The following is a 5392-nucleotide window of genomic DNA, read 5'->3' on the forward strand; positions in this document are numbered from 1 at the left end:
TGGCGGCTGAGGAACGACAGCTTAGCCTGAAATCGTTATTCTTAGCCATGTTCTCTGCATTGTCCTGTCGAGCTCTGTGGCCTGGGACGCTGACCTCCACTAGGGCCGCTGTTGCACTTGCTTTTGCTCATTCTCTGCCAGGAGACCCTGGCACGGGGCCAGAGAGCAGAGGAGAGCAAGGCTGGGTATTCTGATGCCCTCCTCTTCTGTCATCTTTGCCTTGCCATGGGGCAGGCAGTGTTACAGCTAGCATGGCACCCCAGAGGTCAGGACTTAGGCCTAAGCGATACCTCGGCACGTGTCACTTCTGTGCTAACAGTGCCCACAGCTGTGTAAGTTGTCCCTGTGTGGAATGCTCTTCAGCTAGGCACTTTGAGGGCTCCTTTCCAATACTTCATAGGTCAGCAGGTAAAGCTGCCGAGAGGAGGGTAGAGGTCAGTTACTGTGGGAATACGGAGAAGTCTGAACAGGCCAGAATAAAACGCATGTTCACATCCTGAAACCGTCCAAGGCAAAAACAATGATCATTATTGATTGGACTTCTTTTTTTTTTTCCATTATCAGTGAGAAAAATCTTATGACATTGGCTCATGGGCACCAAAGTTAAGGGATTTTCTAGGACGCAGTCGATCAGTGCTAAAACTGGAACAAACTGGAACTGCTACCTTAATCCGTAGCTATTATCAGGACCTTGTAGTCCTGCCCTGCTATTGCAGTGGAGGGACTATTTTAAGTAAAAGAATGCTGGTCTGGCACCAGATTCCTCCCCTATTCATCCACAGTCAATGGCTGATGTCATTTGTCGCAGCATTCTTTAAGTCCATCCTTGCAATCCGAGAGTCTCTTTTAGCATATGGGTCAGGTACCCACTATCAATCCATCCGTTAGAACACCCAGTGAGAGACTCTCTGACACTCTTGAATTAGAACTTTGGTCTCAAAGTCAGAAACTGAATTGGACCAAGTGAACCTTCCAGAACCTCTCTTGCTCCTACAGCCTTGGCCATTGCTGACATATTTGTGGCTAGCCTTCCGGGTTCCCTTGGGCTTGAATAAGCCCCAGATTTGCGTGCTCTGTCTCCTGCTGTAAGAGTGCCAAAGACTGGCCATGTGTCAGAAGAAATACAGCACACACCCCTGCAACATGAACAATCTGCCGGGTACTCTTCTCTTGGCTCTTTGTACATTTTTTGTTCTTGTTAGATGTATTTTCTATTTTCTACAGACACAGCCCTGACTTTATTAAGCCCTTGAAGACAGGGAAATCTTTGGCCCGAATGACTAACCCAGTAGCATGGGAGCGAGATAGTACAGGGCACAACCGTATGCGCGCGCGCGGTTTGAATGCAGGCTCGCTTCATCTCTGTAATGTAATTATTTTCTACCTGCTTCAATGACTTAGCGGAAATCAGGAACTTAGCAAACAGCAGATACTTAGTTCTGGCTTTGTTTGCTGCACATCAGTCCCGGTGTGGTGAATATAAGTGCGAAGGGGGAAGATCTCTATCCCAGACCCCAATCCCTTTATTCTTTTCCGCCAGACTCCATTGCCTAGGCAAAAGCTCCTTCCTTGCGCCCATGGCAATCTAGGTTCGCCTCCTGAAGGAGTGAAGTCCGGGAGCGCCCTCTAGAGGACAGCGGGGCTCAAAACCTCTGCTACATTACCGCTCACAAGATCTGTGCTGTGGTTTTATTTGTCCCTCCAAAGGTTGGTCCCTCCTCTTGTGTTCTGTTTGTCCTTCGAGATCTATTTCCATTTCTTTCTGCTTTGTTCTGGACCCCAGGCTGATGACCTTCCTTTGCCACCACCACTTAGCTTGATTTTAACCAGTAAAAGTCACCCGAGATGCATCGTTGAGATACTGTTTCTCTCAACTCCTCCAAGCCGGGCTGTTAGGGGTAGGTGGGCAGTGCTCCTCTACCCAACCCCACAGCTGCTCCCATGCAAACCCGCATGTTCTACCATGCCCAGCTCCTTGGTGTCAGCTCCCTGGACACAGAAATGACTTCCTGATGAGGCTAGCTAGCCTCGCGGTGGAAGTTCTGTCTTCAGCCTTGTGTCCCTTAGTCCTGGCTGTGCCCTTCTTTGTAAATAGCCCATGGGTCATGCTCTTCCCACTAGCCAGTCTGAGTATGCTTTATTTTCTGGTTCCTGTTGGGTTCTACTGATACTGTATGCAAAATCTTTGACCTAAGTCTTTTCTCTCTCCTACCTCCCCAATACCCTGTGAGCAATAAACCAATTACTGAAGTTTGCACAATGTAAGCATACTGTGTATATCTTAGGATTCTCTCCAGAATGCCTCCAGCAGGCAGGCCCTACTGTCTCTTGTTCAATTCCTACATAACCTACTTTCCCTCTACCTAGCTCCAATTCACTCTCTATTTAAAGCCTTCCACTAAAATGCTGCTTCTAACCAGGTCTTCCTAAACTTTGGTACACGTTTGTTGTTGTTGTTGTTTTGTTTTGTTTTCCTTATGTGCTTGGCATCTATGCAATTTCTATCCTATGAAGTAGCTGTCATATATTTGTCTGTCTTCACCTTTTCTTTAGTGTCTAGGAAGATCTTGGGTAGTTTAATTACATTCTGTGACTAGATTAATTAATAATGCCTAATTCAACCCACACACATCTCCTGAACCGTGGGGATTTCTTCACACGTGTTCTGCTCAGTGCTTTTGTTATATGATTGTGGGAAGGGATGTTGTCCCCTCCAACGTGAGGGGGCACACCCAGTTGCACCTGTCACTGGCAACCACCTCGTCACTAAGGAGACCGCTAGTGTGGAAAGAAAACTAGAGAGGAGGGAGGGCAGACTACAGAAGATCGTGGAAAGCAGAGTTGTGCCCTTGATCAAACTATGTCCAGCTGTCTTACAAGATGGTCTGTCTGGGATGGGACTTTTGTTTATAACCAAGTAAATATGTAACACTGGTGGTTAATTACTGTGGTGGCTTGAATGAAATTGACCCCCATAGGGTCATGGGAACTGGTACTGAGTCTCAAATACTCAAGCCAGGCTCAGCGTGTCCTTCTTCCTGTGGCCTGCCAATCCACATATAGAGAACTTCCAGCTACCTCTCCATCACCATGTTTGTCTGCATGCTACCCATTCTTCTTGCCATGAATAATAATGGATAATGATAATGGACTAAACCTCTAAACTGTAAGCCAGCCCCACTGAAATATTTTCCTTTATGAGAGTTGTTGTGGTATCTCTTCACAGCAATGGAACCCCTAAGACAATGATGAGACATATGCAACACACAATTACCAAAATGGCTGAGAATGCAGGTCACTTGGCTGCCTATTTGCCTGGAATGTTTGAAGCTCTTGGAAAGTGAAGTCCTACAAAGCTCTTATTCCAGCACTTGGGACATTGAGGTAGGAGAATCATGGGTTCAGGGTCATTCTTAGCTGCTTAAGGTGTTCAAAGCTTGCCTGGGATGCATAAGACCCCATTTGAAGAAAAAGCCAACTCAATTACTGAATTATTTTCTTCCTCTTTTCAAGCTCAGGTAACGGAGCACTAGATGAAATCTTGCCTGGGTAAGGAATAGGACCCAAGCTTCATGTGTGGTTTTGCTGATGGTAAGATATCCTCCAGTTCCCTGTAATCTTCTTTAAAAATGCTTTTGTCTGTAATTAAAATATTCATCTCAGCACACCCTACATGTACACACCCCATGCCACAACTGAAGGTCAGTCTGATGGGTTGGCACAGCTGTCTCCAGTGCCATGTTGACGACGACTTCTTCTTCTTCTTCTTCTTCTTCTTCTTCTTCTTCTTCTTCTTCTTCTTCTTCTTCTTCTTCTTCTTCTTCCTCCTCCTCCTCCTCCTCCTCCTCCTCCTCCTCCTCCTCCTCCTCCTTCTCCTTCTCTCCTCTCCCTCTCCTCCTCCTCCTTCTTTTTAATTTTATGTTCATTGATGTTTGCCCACATGTATGTGTGAAAGCATCAAATCCTTTGGAACTGGAGTCACAAATGTGAGCTGATGTGTAGGTGCTAGGAACTGAACCTGGGTCCTCTGAAAGAGCAGCAGGTGCTTGTAACCACTAGACCATCTCTCTAACCCAGCCCCACCCACAGGTCTGGTTCTTCTAATGTATCAACCATGAAGAAGGTGTTTCTGTAGCTCCAGCTGGAGGCTGGGCTCAACCACAGGTAGGTTTCCCAGGCACCTACAGACTTGAAACAGTTCTGTGTGCAGAAAGCTCAACATGACCTTGTGCTTTGCTGGAGTGTCTTCAAACTCAAATGCCTTCAGATCCCACAAAGTCTGCTCGCTTTTGTAGTCATAGTTCTTGAGGTTTCTCAAACCACTTTTCACAAATCAGAGACTATTAAGAGAACTAAGTTTGAAGTGTGTACAAAAGCCTCTTTGTAACACATGCTGTCATCTATAACCTTCTACTTGCCGGTCCTTAACACCCACCTCTCCAAATTGCCACAGGCTTCTGTTTCATAGGTTTGACTATCTTATATCCACTGGCAATGGCACACAATAAAACAAGCATACACATTAAAAACAATTCATCTTTATGCGTTCTCAGACACCTGTAATCATCTCATCAGATGAAGCTTTCTCCTCTCCCTGGACTCTGGTCACAACAGGGAGCAATCGATTTGTTGCTTCTTGCTTGGAAACCTTGTGTGGTGTGTCATCTCTTTCCCTCAGACCTGCAGAACAGGCCACCTATTGTCTCAGCAGACACCAAGAAAAAAAAAAAAGGCAGGAAGAGTCCCTGGTGTGCAAATGTGCCTTGCAGCTGGTGGCATTCTATACCAAAGCCACAGTCCCTGCACAGATGTCCCTTGGAGAGCTGGAAGCATATTGATGTATTTGACTGATTTCATCAGTCCCTCTGTTGAACTGTGGATGCTGAAAGCCAGGGTCTGAGTCAGGGGGTGGGGAAAATAAATCTGAAGGTACAAGCATGGTTTATGAAGCTTCATAAAGTTCAACTGACTTTAGGAAGCAACTAATTCCTACCCGGTTCCTGTTTCGGCGTGGAAGGACTTCTTCCTAGGAGCTAACATGACCTCTCACTTTGCTTTCTGTCCTGTCTCCCGTGTGATAAGCCGTTGGGGAGTTTGGAAGAAGGAGCCATGTATACTCAACTCAACCAGGTATACCTGTTTCTGTCTTCAGAGAGGAGGTACCTGGTTTGCTCTCCTCGCTGTAGGGTAACTTCTATCTTGCTTGTGGTCAGGGACTGGATTCAGGAGAAAGAGATATTTTTTTAACATTTTTTATTACATATTTTCCTCAATTACATTTCTAATGCTATCCCAAAAGTCCCCCATACCCTCCCCCCAACTTCTCTACTCACCCATTCCCATTTTTTTGGCCCTGGCGTTCCCCTGTACTGGGGCATATACAGTTTGCGTT

General features: G+C 46.1%; 1 pseudogene; it reads left to right on the top strand.

The window, feature by feature from the left end:
- Nucleotides 1–251: 251 nt before the first annotated feature.
- On the top strand, nucleotides 252–4295 carry Gm51755 (annotated as a pseudogene).
- Nucleotides 4296–5392: the final 1097 nt, after the last annotated feature.

The sequence above is a fragment of the Mus musculus genome, chromosome 10 (genome assembly GCF_000001635.26).
Source record: "Mus musculus strain C57BL/6J chromosome 10, GRCm38.p6 C57BL/6J".
NCBI lineage: Eukaryota > Metazoa > Chordata > Mammalia > Rodentia > Muridae > Mus > Mus musculus.